This window comes from Rhagoletis zephyria, unplaced genomic scaffold, assembly GCF_001687245.7.
Source record: "Rhagoletis zephyria isolate East Lansing unplaced genomic scaffold, Rhagoletis_zephyria_1.1 Rzeph_scaffold_00053, whole genome shotgun sequence".
Classification (NCBI taxonomy): Eukaryota; Metazoa; Arthropoda; class Insecta; order Diptera; family Tephritidae; genus Rhagoletis; species Rhagoletis zephyria.
The window spans coordinates 458,640-473,868 of NW_016157137.1; the positions used below are offsets into that span (position 1 = coordinate 458,640).

Below are 15,229 nucleotides of genomic sequence, written 5' to 3' on the forward strand. Positions count from 1 at the left end.
ATGTATGTATGTATGCCATCAAGCAGGAGGATGCAGCGGCATTAAGGCAAAGTCTCTGCACCCACTTACAGCCTTCCAATGACACAAACTAGCTTAGCACAGCTCCTAGTGAACACAACAGAGTTGGTCCTATGGTCCATATGGCCTTCGCAGCTAACTAGAAAACTCCTGTAAGTTGTGTAGAGCTTTGATATATCACTAGCGACTAAGCCACCATTGCCATCACCATCACCACCGCTGTCGCCCAACAAAAATCCTACTAATAATTTTTGTAACCTTATCTGTGGCATATAACCAACGACGATAATGAAAATGTCACACGAGCCTCGCATTTTCTCATCAAGCTGCGGTTGTACGTACCACACATACTTACATACATACATACATACATACGCTAACACACTGTGTGTGTTTTCATAACTGTGTAGCGCAAGGATAATTCAGGCGTTACAGCTGTTGCAGTTAGTAAAGAAGCAGTAGACAAAAAAAAAACATACCAGATACTTGATTGTATTTTACGTAAATAGTTTGTGTGCGTTTGTCTGTATTTGCTCCCTGCCAAGTCAGTCCAAGACCTTCTTGTCCTGCCAGCTGAGCTGAGTGCTGTTAGCTGTGAGCTGTTGAGCTCAAGGTGGCCATAGTGGAAAGCCCACAACGACAACGTAAAATTAAATCCTAAATGATGCGCTCGCCAAGCAGCCAACGCTTTTTTTTTTTGTTGGCTGATAGGTTGGATTGCTTTAGACCTATGGTCTCAGTTGTGTTTGCAAGCGGTGGGCGTTGAAATGCTAAATCTCTGGGAAACACTACTTTTGTAAAATTATTATAAAGTTACGGGCCGGCTAGGTGGCGCAGCGTTGTAAAACTTTTCCAGTTAAGTGAGAGGTATTAGAAAGGAAAAACAAAATCGCTTTCTCAAGGTAACTGCGTCATCTGGGCTGTATTGCAACGCGTTGGAGCTCAAGCTGAAAATTGCTGTTGAAGTTGCAGTGCAAATTCTTATTAGATACCTGTGGGCTTTCGTTGGAGTTGAGATACGTGGAATTGCGGAAAGTGAAATGGTTTCATAACATTTCATGTTCTCAACTTAAAAAAAAAAACGCAATAATTAAATGTCTCTTTGTTGGCTTGTGTTAGATATTTTGACGAAGAAGAAGAAGTAGCCAGAAATATAAAAGAACAAATGCAAAGCGCCTAAAGAGAAAGCTCTGCTTTTTTTTACTCACCGACAAAAACTCGGTTCACTACGTATATCGATATGAAAAATTCGCATACCTGAAAGTAGAAGAAAAAATTCAGTTTAGTACTTGTTTTACATAAATTTATTTTAATTTTTTTTTTGCAAAAAGATGACGCATGCAAGTCAGTAAAGCTCAGTCAGCTTATGCTTTCAATTTAACGCTTAGAAGCAAAGCGCGACGAAATATTTGAAAATTGAGGTCTTTTAAATACAGGAATAATTATGTACAGTTTTTAATGGCCTAAATTGTATGTCACCTATTTATAAGCTATATTTTGAAACGAATTTTCGTCATAAAAAATTTGTTACCAGTGTTTGTAAGAACAAAACTTTATGTGAAATTTTTAAAACAAATAAGGAGTTATAAAAATAAAATCTGAAAGGTCATAAATTTAGGCATGCCCAAATTAAAATTTTTTGTCCATAATTTTTTGCCATAAACTTATGTCAAACTTTCAAACGAACAAACATTTTTCCGTACATTAAGAAAATCAAAATTTTTTAGTAAATTTTAAATGACGAAAAATGTAGTTGCCTTTATGTCCACCCTTTGAATCAAATCTAATAAATAAATACTTTTACTAAGCAAATGCTGCTGCATGCAACTGCCTCAATTCCAGACAAATCATGCCAGTGGGCTTCATTTAAGTTGGCCTTTATGCTTTATTATCCATTAAACTTACAACAGTTTGCACTTAGTCAAAGCAAAAAAATACATATATATCTATATAGAGAAATTCATACCACCTCTCACAGAGAAATATGAGTGAAAAGTGTTGAAAAACATTTATGTAAACACAGCATATCTTAGAAAAATGCTAGGAAATGTTTGCCATTGATGTGGTTCAGTGCGCCACGAAGTATGTGATGAATTGCTCAACTTTGCAACAAAAGTGGCAAGAGTTCGGGGTAGGGAAGTGTAAGTGGCGTACAAACAAATAAACAGACGCAAAAACGAGCAGACAATGCAGACAAAAGTGATGCCAAAATAGACAAGAATGGACAGGCAGACAAATACAGCGGCCACAAACCAAAAATATACAAAAAAAAAGGAAGGAAAAAGGAGTTGGTAACAATGTGTGTGAATCTGAGAAGAAGCGCTGCTGATAAGTGTCTGAAATTTCGCTAGCAGGCAGGCAACTCTGAAGCGCACACAAACACTCCTGAAACATTTGTGAGAAAGAAAAAATCAGCCGAACGCGCTACAGTCAAGCGAGTTTCACTTTTTCTATCCAAAGTACACAAATCGACACACATTTGCACTAGAAAGCGCTGCAGAGCGAAAACTTTCAAGTGAAAGAAATCAAAGAAATAAGACTTNTTTTTTTTTTTTTTTTTTTTTTTTTTTTTTTTTTTTTTTTTTTTTGGTGGGGCAGAGTGTGCATGCAGCTCAAGCAAAAAGTGACAAACACTGCGAGAGGCACTGTTCATAGTAGGATTTCGAATTTTTTTTGTCAGCTATGTACACTTTGCGTGCTTACTTTCGCAAGCGTACAAGCGCCACACGAACTCCTTGGCTTAAACTTCCTTTTATTTCACACTTTTTTCGATTTTGGTTTCGATTCATTTCGATTTAATACAATTCGATTCATGCTGAAGTGATATGTTGCGATATACACTTTCCGATTGATTTAACTTGTTCAGATTGCAGATAAACTTCACTAAGTGACGGGTCGATGGACGGATTGTACGGTTAAATGGTCAGCAGGTGTTTTGACGGTAATTCATAAACTGAACATAATTAGAAACTAATCCTAAGCTCTTGAGTCTTTAAAAAAACTGCAAATAGATTTTGTGTTGTTAAAAATCTAGCCATATATTAATGGTAATTATAAAATTGGAAATACATTTTTGCTGCTTTTAAAAATTTCTATATCATTTTAAAGAGTTAAACAAATTTTTGTCAAATTAAAAACCTGGTTTAAAGGTTTAGTTATTCAAAAGCTGGACATATATTTTTGACTAGTTAAAAACTGACAAAAATTTGCGGTCCTTAAAAAATTACGTATCGCTTTAAAAACTAAACAAAAATTGTTGGCGGATTTAAAACTGGCCCCACAGTTTTAGTAATTTTATTGATTTTCTGATTATTCACATTTTTGGATTTCCTAAACTAAACCACAGTAGTTGATAATGGTCTACAAGATCTAGATTTGTGTCATTTAAAAACTGAACATTTATTTTTGTTAATTCAAAATGGCATTTGCCATGTCTTAAAACCTAATTATAAGTCCAAAGCTATATAAACCCTTTTATATTAAAAAAAAAACTGGACATATTTTTTTTTAAACAGGACACAATCATTTTCAATATACATAAATTTGTGGTCATTACAAAATGGACATAAATTGAGCATTTTGAAATTGGAACTACATTTTTAAATAAAAAAAATATAAAATTAAATAATTGGCCATAAATTTTCGACAATTTCAAAAATGGAGATATGTAAATTTTTATGCTTCAAACTTGATTTTGCACAATTTCACCATTGGCGTGATGAAATACATACGTTGGACGCATATAAGACTGGGCATAAATAAAGAAATATACATAAATTTGTTGTCATTAAAAAATTTACATAAATTTAAAATTGTGAAATTAGAACTAAATTTTTGGTAAATAAAAAACTAGGTATTAATTTATGGGCATTAAAAAAGCTGGACATGAATTCTTGGTCTTTTAAAAACTGAACATATTTAGCTTTCTGTTCTAAAGAAGGACATTAATTTTTCAGCATTTAAATACTGAACATACCGCATATAAGACGGCAAAATTTCGATCACATAACCATAATTCTCACAATCCAGCACTTATTTGATCATTGTAAATTTTATGATTTAATTTAATTTATTACAAAATTATTGATATACAAAAAAGGCACAACTTCTTAAGAAGGGTTAATTATATTTAAATCTAAAATTGTTGAAAACTTTTTTATTTATGTACAAACTTTTATACGTGCTTGAAAAATATGCAAACTGAAATTCAATAAAAATTCATTTCAATTCGATTGAATTCATTATAAATTCATAGTCTACGCCTCTAATCCTTTTCGCCTACGCAAAACACAAATATATGCATAATTCTCACAATCCAGCACTTATTTGATCATTGTAAATTTTGTGATTTAATTTAATTTATTACAAAATTATTGATATACAAAAAAGGCACAACTTCTTAAGAAGGGTTAATTATATTTTAAATCTAAAATTGTTGAAAACTTTTTTATTAATGTACAAACTTTTATAGGTGCTTACAAAATATGCAAACTGAAATTCAATAAAAATTCATTTCAATTCGATTGAATTCATTATAAATTCATAGTCTACGCCTCTAATCCTTTTCGTCTACGCAAAACACAAATATATGCATGGACATGGGCCTGTATGTGCCTGCCACAAATAAAAAATAATGAATTCAATTACTTAAAATGCCATTAGCAAATATTTTCTAGCAATTTTTATTGTTTTGTGTTTTTTTTGTGAATATTGAATTAGAGAGATGGGATGAGGATGAGAAAAAAAAATTCGGAAAAAATTAAAAATGCAATGAAAGACGCTAAAATAATTGAATTAAGGAAAATAATTAAGTCTAGTAAAATGCTTAAGACCATTGCAGAAGTGTCGTAGTTCAAAGCATTTTAAATATTTTATGAACCGCTGGAACATTACTTAAGTATTCAAGAAACACACACGCTTTCAGCATTCGTGTTCCAGTGGACCAAAAATATTTGGCCTTCTTTGCAGGACGCTTAACATTCTCGTTTTTATTACCCCTTCCTAAAACCTTCTCATTCTTAGACAATTTTCTTACCGCCCAATTTACTGCCTTTGACCCAAACGAAAAAGGGTCCTTCAGCAAATCCTTCAACATTCAATCGTGTGTGCGCCTTAAATAGATTTGAGAAAATAAGAATCTCAAAACAGCTAAACAACTAAATAAGAAAAAAAATAAATGCCGAAACAAAAAAGAGCCAAAACGAATCAAGTCAAAACAAAAAATTAAAGCACACACAAAAAAAAGGTAAAATAATCGAGTAATAAGCCGACTGGTGTGAGTGAATGCGCATTGAAGAATGAAAGGGTGTTAAGCTATGCCTACAAAACAGACCGGAAGGGATGCTTATCCTGCATAATGAAGAAGTTTCGCCTTAAAACTAAATTCTATTTGATGCGGCTGGGTACCGAATGTATTCCAACGAACAATAAAGTGAACGATAAACAATAAAAATGAAAACAAAAAAAAAAATGGTTAATCGCTAAGAGAGCACCCCTTTCGCTAGTCGCTTATGTGCAATAATCAGAAAAGGTTCAATCGCATTTCAAAGTGAAGGTGTATGAGCAGGAGAGGGAGAGAGTGTACTCAAGTAGTTCATCAAGCGCTGATAAGCGTCTTAAATACAACTTTCGGCGTGGGGGAAGGGAGCCTCTAAGGGTCGCTCTTTCGGTTTTTAGGAAAAGCTTTAAATGCACACGAGCACAATTGATTAAGGACACATAGAAGAAGCGGCAAGGGCACTCGGCTCAACTTGAGAAACTACTCTCGTACAACTTGGCTGAATGCCTTCGCTGTGACTGCTTGTTGTGCTAATCGAATATCCTTGTTATTTGATTGAAAGTAGAAGGAAAGTATGCAAAGTATGAGTGGGTTGGGCGGCTCAAAGGCTTTTTCGTTGCTAGGAAAAGAAGAAAATTAGTGATTTTTTGGTATTCAATTGAGAGAATAAAAATAAATTAAAATGCGGAAGTTAAAAATATTACTTTTAAAATTTAAGTATGTGGAGATTTTTAATTTAGAACTTTTTAAACCCTGTTTCGCCCTTTAAGATATTTTAACGATCTTGGTTTATAAGAATAAAAATATGTTAAAATGCCGAAGTCAAAAATATTACTTTAAAAATTTAGGTATGTGGAAATTTTTAATTTAGAACTTTCTAAACTCTGTTTCGCCGTTTAAGATATTTTAACGATCTTGATTTTAAGTAACTTTTTATGGCCAAAAAAAATGTTAAGGCTGATAAAGAAAATTTTAAAAGCACTGCAATAAGTTCTTTTAATTTACAAAGCTAAAAAATAGTGCTTAAAATATAAAATTTTAATTATCAAAAATTTTCCACACAAAAAAAAAAAAAAATGGAAAAATACTTCAAAATAAATTTATATGCACTAAATTACAAAAATACAGAAGCGGTTCCAAAGATACATATTAAAAAAAAAACATTAAAATTTTCGGTTGAAAATCGTTAATCGAAAATTTTATAAAAATATTATTTTTCTTAAATTTTTTTAACTAGGTTCTTTTAAAAAATTGTTTTTACTAACAAATTTATTAGTAACAAAATTAAAAAAAAAAAAAGATTTTAGTCTTTTGAATTTTAAACTTTTACGAATCTGAAAGTCGTTCACAAAAAAAAGTAGCAAAAATACTTCAGAATAAATTATTTGTATGAAGCATATTGCATAAATATGGAACAACTTTCAAATACATACATATAGTGGTGGAAAAAATATAGCCGCATCACATTTGACAAGCTTAAGTATATTATTTGTTGAAAGAAACAAATTTTTTTATGGAAAAAATGTGTGCTAAAAAAATTTATGTTAAAAATTTTAGTTTTCGAGCACTAAAAATTTTCAAACAATTTTTTATGTTTTTTGTATACATATGTACAGTGTGTAAAACAATAGCTGTCGCACTTAGTTTTTTCAATTACTTTGATATTTTTATTAAAAAATCTTATTTTTTCGTCTTTTTTGTTGTTGTTGTTCACGAGTGCTGGCTATAAAAAATCCTGCTACAGTACGCCGAATAAATATTGTAGAACAGTAAAACACACTACAGAAAAATTATTTTTATCTCGATAACCTGATAACCAGGCAAGCGTGAACAACCACAATATAAAAAAACTTGTCAAAATGTGCTGCGGCAAAATTTTTTTCAACCACTGTATATGTATGTATATAAAAAATTAAAATTTTTTTCATTTTAAAAATTTTTTAAGTTCTTGTTTAAAAAAAATGTTTTCTTGTAAACAAATTTCTTTAAAAAAACAATAATTTAATCTTTTGAAAATCTGTCTGCAAATATTTTTGTCTTAATTTCTTTCGACCATTTGCCCTTTTCCGCATAAAAGTCAGTTAAATTACCCTGCAAACACTATATTCATACACACACAGCTGTATTTTTTTTCAAATGCTCCTTTAGCATGTGTATGTATGTGTGCATACACAGTTAGCCAACTCCAATAACATTTAAATTTACTGCCAAAATGCAGTCGTACGCAACGGCAATGTTATTACATCGCCCACACTCCAAATGGCAGCTGAGAAGTTGTCGTATCTGGGCCCTGCGCCTGTAGATATGCTTCATTTCTTTTACTGCACACTCTGCCTGTGTGCGTATTATTGCTTTTGTTGTTGTTTTCTTAATTTTTGCGCAATTTACATTTTATATGTGTCTATGCGACGTACTGCCGTCGGTCGCATTATTTACCAAGCAATCCATGGACAAACAAAAAATTCACACACATACATACGTACAATCATATGTATGTATGTATGTACATGCATACGTGTACACCTTCGCCTGTTTGCTGCATGTGTGGTATATGGCTCAGCGCAGCAATAAAGTCATCATGCGACATGCGAGACCGGGCGTCCAGCCACTGCCGCCAGCTGTCTGCCAAAGTGTCTTTTAATAGCAATGGCATCTCTATATTTTCACCAATTTTTTCCCAAAGTTTGCCTCTATCTGGGTGTGTGTGACTCGCCAAGCATTCATATGTATGTGAGTGCGCGCGCTTTTGTGCCTTCTTCCGTTTGCTTGACTGTCGGATGCGGCGCGCCAACTCAACTGTAGCGCTAACGTCATGGCGGGGTGTAAGGGCATGCAGTATATGTATATAGATGCCGCTGCTGGCACCTAGGCTCTTCCTGCTTGCGTGGAGCCTACCCCTTTCCTGTTTTTCTTCTATTTTTTTTTTTTTTTGTTTTGTCGCCGTCACCGCCGTTGGCATGCAGTCACTACTACTGTCACGGCAGCACTCGTTTGTGGCTGCGCGCCTTTGGGCGCCCGCCTGTCAGTCAGTCAGCAGCCTTTAACCAGTCTTCGTTTTTGCGCTGTTTGTTTGCTTTTCGAGTGCCTATAGTGAGCGGTGTCCTTTTATTTCGTTTCCTTTGTTTGTTATTCGACTTCACTCACATGCAAGGCAAACAGTTTCCACTTCATTGCTTTGTTTTTTCATTTTCGCCATTTTCACCAATTTCGTCATTTTCACTCTGCACTCAAACACCCATTTCACACAATTCTCAGCTTTCGCGCTGACTTTTACTTCATCTGCTGCATTTTTTTCCACTTTATTCTGCAACTCAATTTGTTTCTCGTTTGTTTTTTTTTCGACTATCTTTTCGTTACTTTGTACAATTTCCATTTCGCTTTCATTTAGTTCAGTATGCGATTTTATTTTCTTAAAATTTACCAAACAGCAGACAAAAGTGAAGTGCGATGGCGGAGAAAGACTGCATGGCGAAAACTGCCTGACTGCCTGGGTGACTGGTTGGCTAGCTGTGTGCGCACTTTGGTCTGAATGATGACTGGAAGTACCAAAAAAAAAAAAGCTAGCTTTTATGCTGCAGCGGTGGAGCGCTGACGAAATTGCCGAAAAGACAATAAAGTGCCGAAATGTGTAAAACAAAAATATTCAAAAGTAAAATTGCATTTTTCATTTGTTGGTCAATTGAGTTTGAAGTGCAGCAAAATGGCAATAAAATAGAGAATCTAAAAGCATATGGAGTGCAGGAAAAGAAGAGGGCTGGCGTCAAATTTTAATGTAGAATTTTGACTCCAATGAAAAATGAATATTTAAAGAAAGTCAGTTTTGTTATTAAAAGGAAATAAGCCTTCAGGAAGTCCCTGCTAGTTATTAATAGAAGATATTTATATATATTCCATCAGAACATCGGCCCTTTTTTGGTGAACACGTACCTATAACTTCAAAATAATAAATCGGTTGAGACTTACAACGCAGCTAAGCAGACGAATGAAATTGAACACAGAGCTATTTGTCTCCGAAAAGAGCCCTTGCTGAATTTTTTTTCTTCGTCCAGTTTATTAAGGACTCTTTAGTAAGTTCTAAGATCCATCTGCGCCTTCAAGGGATTGTCGTGTTAGCCTGAAGGGACTGACCGTAAAGGCCCTGTGGTACCGGTGATACTGGGATCATGGCGGAGTTTTACCCACCTTTGTTTTTAGTCGAGCACTGAGTCGACATTGTTTTCGGGTTTATAAACAGAGGCTTTCCGAGTACAGCTCTGATGGAAACTTTAAGGTCTTATAGCCAGGAAAATCCAAAGGAGAGGCCACATTCTTTAAAGGACAGTCATGTCTAGTACTGTCATGGCGCTAAGACCAACCACGGCATCTGTGCGGGCAACTATAGCTTACAACCTGCAAGGCTCGGCTTCACAAGTATTTATGTATGTGTATAATTAAAACTCTGGCTTCCTGGAGGAGAATGGGTATTTGGACACAGTGAATCTAATGTCATAAGAAGCGACAGATATTTTGATCAGCTCATCCTTCCATGGCAAATCCTAATTGGCCCTGAAGTACATATATTGAGAATGCATTGGCTGAGAGCAATGTTATCCAACTAAGAGGGGTACGAGAGCTTTTGGCAGTCGAAGGAGATATGGAAGCTGATCGGCCAGCGAATATGGCTGCTGTCTCGACCGCAACAGAACTTGAGCCCTTTCTTGCAGTAGACTCTAGCACGTTAAAGCAAGTGAACAGAAAGGAAAATACATATTAAACTGAAGAAACTGCATTGGCGAAAAGGCAGGGGTCTTTGTCCAGCTAAGAGAGTGCTAGAGGTGCAACTAAAAGAGATACAGATTACGCATAAACCTCCCCAAGTTAGAGCTAAGCATTATTACAGATATTAACAGGGGTCATCACAGGCTAAGACGTCACTTGCACAAACTATAGATCTAGTCAAGCGATCTGTATCGCGTTTATCACTTTGCTAAAGATACATCATTTCACCTCCTCCAGGAGTGTGAGGCAGTTTCATGGAGAAGGCAGAGGCGTATAGCGCACCTACTTACATATGTTCAATTCATGGGCTTGGAAATATGGAAAAAAAAATTATACTAAATTAACACATGAAAACGCATTAATTTGGAATCATATTACAGTTACCAAAAATTTTGGTCGTCGAAATAGGAATGGTATATTAAATATACTACAAAATAAAACGACAAACAAGGCTGACAATAAAGTAAACGAGTCGAAAAAATAAGAATAAGCCCTAGTCGCAACAATAGTCAAAGTTTGAGGTGTTATTTTTTATTTTTTTTTTTAAATGTCAAAGCTTATAAAAATTACCCAAAAAGTCGAGGCGAACAAGCGAAGTCAAGCGTATTTGCACAACCAGGCTAAAGTCGTATTGAGTGCTTAACACAAGAGTGGTTCAAGAGAAAGAGCTGAATGAGAGAAGTGCTAGGGAGAAGAGCTGTGGCGTAAAATTACAGTAGGCTGCGCCTGCCGCCGCTACCTTTGTTTATATTCGTGTGCATGTTCACCATCAAGTCGAGCAGACTTGTCTCGACTATGGAGAGGTTTTTTTTGTTGTCCTATTATAACAGTGTTCGTTCACTGCATCCCCAAAGGGTCGAGGATGAAAATCTGTGACTAAAACACAGCTTTAGCAAAAGAAAAGTTAAAAAATTCGTCTGAATTTGCAAGCAAAAATTAAAAATCATAAACAACTTGCAAAAAGTTAAGTAAAACAGCGAAGAGCGAAAGTGGGTTAAGGTAAAACAAGCCGCATGAGAGAGTCCACTGAAAGAATGAAGTGTACTTCTGTGAAAATTAAGCTTACTGTCAAAGCAAATATGCGAAACTACAAAAAAGCACTGTGCACTCGCCTGAGCGAAGTCAGAGAAAAGTTTTCAAGTGGGAGACGCAACGTTCCAGGAAAATGAGACGAATTAGGAGCAATTCAGAAAAAGTTCAAATAAAATTAGTTTCTAATTGAATATTTTGTAGCTCGAGAACGTTAAAAACAAAATACTATACTTTTTAATTTGACAGCAGCTTAGCACCAGCTAACGCTCGTAAGCCTTAATTTAAACAAAAAAACATATTAATTAAAAGTAATTATCTATTAGAATATTTGTCTACACTTCTTCACAAATATATATAAGTATTAACCTCTTCAGTTATATAAGAATTTCAGAATGAATTTCGAGTGTGCCAATAAAAATTGTAAAATTGGACGACCTTAACAATTGTGTAAAGGCCGCTCCCTTTTTCAGATTGAGCTTTCACATAAATGAGCGGTTTATTAATTTCAAGCTATTTAAGCTCAAATTTTTACACAGAGCTTTCACAAGAGTAAGCATAATCCATTGTGTAAGCTCTACTCAGTTTGAATAACTCAGTGAGAGGGGAGACCACCTCTGCATGTTTGTAAGTCATGCAGAGTCCGCAAAATGCTCCGGAAGCAGTGTCCGGAGGATGCATCAGACTAGGCGGAGCATACTTTGAAGTGCCATCTAATTAAAATTTAAGAAAGTTTAATTACATGACAGTTGAGAAGTGCATGTGCAAAAATTTCATAATTTGCATAAAGGAAATTTTTGCACATGCAGCAGTACATAGCATGTATTTAGGCGACTGGTGTTAGCAGACGCGCCTAAACACAGTTCATTTAAGTGATATCTCAACACTTTAAGCGAGGTTGACTTAGGGATGTTCCGATATAAGTAAATACGAGTATGTACTCGATACTGTTGTTTCAATACCAACTACTTTTTTTACTTGAATCGTTTTATTGATAGCTACTTAGTATCGAAATAAAAGTACTTGTATTGAATCGATTTGGAGAAGTGCCATATCTTTCAGTCATATTTTTTCTATGAAAAATAATTGCTTCGTTTTTATGAAAAATAATTGCTTTACGCAATAGCACCGCCAAAATCTAAAGTGGGGATATATTTTTACAAAGTGCAGGCAATGCTTTGCAGCCGTAACGTTTTGTGGGAACCTTTAAAAAGTTTAATTTTTTGTCTAAGTAATCGTATTAGTTCTAATGTTACTAATGATCAAATAAACATATCGATACCTCAACTGAAAATATATTGAAAATATTTGAGATAGGGCGTTTTGAATCGGCAGCTGAGATATGGCGTTTTTGTACCGAATTCTGAAAGAGGGTTGTCTTGAAAAGTTTTCTGATATAAGGCGGTTTTCAATCAAATTCTGTAATAGAGTGCTTTTGAAAAGTTTTCTCAGATAGGGCGTTTTTAAACTGGCTGCCGAGATAGGTCGATCTACCACTCAGGTGTCGCAAAAGGTATGTCACAGATAACGCTTGAAAATTACTTTCGCTTTGTTGCATATAAAGGGATGAAAAGTTATCGATATAAGTAGGTATCGATACATTCGGTTCACTCATATAGGTAGTATCGAAATAGCGGTTTGAGTAAACTCATTTGAGTAGGTATCGATACTTTGATGGTATCGGAACATCCCTAGGTTAACTTCAAATATATTCAACTTTTTTTTTTAGATTTATATCCCAAAGTAGCTCATGATTTCTGCGCAGAGAGAACGAAAACAAGTCATTATCATACACATTCCATATTTGGATGCATAGACTAGCATGCGACCATAAATAAACTCCCAATGAAGCACTTTAAAGCTTAATAATATTAATTTTAATCGGTTTAAAATGAACTCTTCAACTTTGACAAACATCAGTCTATGTTTCCTTTGCATGAAAACATTTTTCTATTTTCAACATAGGGAATAAAGCATTTGGAAAATATTAATTTATAATGGCAACCACATATTAATAAATATTTCAACCAGAAACTCATTATTCAAAATGTGTTCCACCATAAAAATGCATACTTATAATCGCCATCAACAAATCATTGTAAATTTCAACTAAAAAAAAACAAAAAATACTAACAACTAAATACTTAAATACTTAGCTGCAAGCGCGTATTTAGAAATTGCTAAAATTATTTAGTACGGCATATATATGTGTGTGTGCGTGCCTATTTGTATGTGTGTGTGTGGGTGTTTTTGTGTAAGTGCATGCGGCGCCATTGTAAATGTGGCACACACTTCATAAATAAATAAACTACAATTCCGCACGTTGTTGCTCTTGTTGTTGTTGGTAGTTAGGTACACCATAAAATGGCAATAATAATCGAAATAATCAAAAGTGCCGCAAATTAAAGCCAAATAATTGTTTGACAACCACTATGGCAACGAGCAAACGACACACACACACACAGCCAACTAGCTACCCTACAAAAAATGCGACTAATCCGGGATGACTCCGGGAGCAATCACAAAGGAACGTGCGTCTAATATCACTTTTGATCTCTTTATATGGAATGAACTGTTGCTTCTGTTCGAGCATGTCCTATGAAGAGACTAATTGTTCTCCTTTATACTCGAACGGATACAAAAAGCGACTATGTAGTTACTTAAAAAAAATTTAAATTTAAATTTGCGCCAGCCGCGATTCGAACCAGGGTGCTCTGGTTTGTCAAGCGAATACTATCTATCTATCGTTAATAGTACCCGTTATAGATGAATCGGGAACTAATTCATCTCCAATTATACCCGTAAATAATGGAATTTTCATTTGACAAGGACACAAAAAAATGAAAGAAGAAATGAGAATAAAAACGAGATCAAATGAGAAAACGTTAAAAATTACGCCGCGTTGATTTGGCACTCGTTGACAATGGAAAACGCAACGCTTGCGCTCCAATTTAGGGACGCCAGTAGATAATTAATGCCCAATTGTACCCGATTAAGGGTAATCTCGGAATACTCTCTTTAGAGATTAGTCGTACAATTTTTAGCAGGGTTACTAACGCATTGAGCTGCTCGTCCGAATGCTGCAGTAATAACAGCAACAACAATAAGAGTAACAACGGCAACAGCGATGAATTGTTATGCTGACTGCCCGTTTTGCCGGAAAATGCGATTGCAAACACATTTTAGCATTTCAACCATTAAAAAGTGGTAAAAAGTTGCGTCATAAAACAACAACAAAACGAGAAAAAAAAACATACAAATTTATGCTAACACATTTTCATAAGCCTGAGCGAAGCCGGAGGGAAAGGTTAGCAGCCACGAAAAGGCATGAAAAGTTTGGCAGCATTCCCGAAAATGCGCTCAAAAATACTTATGTATTTAGTAGATGTGAAATGATGGGAATGTATATATATATATGCGATGTATACATGTATGTCTATGTATACATATATGCCTGTATGTTCACATATGTATGTAACTGTCTGTATGTTTGTTTCCCGCTGGCATGCCATAGCGCTAGCTTTTTTGGGGATCACGGAAAACATTTATGAGTCACACAATTCAACGTAAATGACTCAACACAACTGTTGCAAAACTGTCAACTGTGAAAGGGTTATAAACAAAAAAAAAAACGTATGCAGAATTAAAACAAAAACAACGACAAAAAAGTGCACTGAAATTAGAGTTTCCAATTGTACGCGCATTACATTCGCATACAAATATGTTCATAAATCTATGTACATACATACTTCCATATGTCTAACGGTATTAAACATATGCGAAAGTTGACGGGGCTAAATTCGGGATTGCTGATTGTTTGGGAAAAGGCAGGCAAAGAGTTGTTAAATATGCTGGTAACTATGCAGCCAACAACGAGGTTGGCATACGAGGGTTACACATTTTATATTGCACACTCAATCATGGCTAAAGGTCCCTATACAGGAAAACATAAGCGAAAAATATAATATATATATAAGCGAAAAAATTGTCTAAAGCGCTGAGAGTTGACCATTTGAAATGAAACTTTTAGAAAACTTGGTGGTTCAGTGCTCTGTTGCTTTAACTGTAGCTGTAACTTGAGCTTTCATCACAACCACCTTTTCAAGGCAGTTCTAGAAAAGATAAATGAAAGTTTTGTAAGACAAT

At 34.8% G+C, this 15,229-nt stretch overlaps 1 protein-coding gene across 1 annotated transcript in view; it reads right to left on the reverse strand.

Annotated features, from left to right (window-relative positions):
• Window positions 1-1,235: 1,235 nt before the first annotated feature.
• Window positions 1,236-15,229, reverse strand: part of laza (lazaro) — a 143,300-nt gene continuing 129,306 nt past the window's right edge. Inside the window, exon 3 of the transcript XR_001848420.1 lies at window positions 1,236-1,275. The gene's annotated coding sequence lies outside the window, so the exon portion shown is untranslated. The remainder of the gene's footprint in view (window positions 1,276-15,229) is intronic.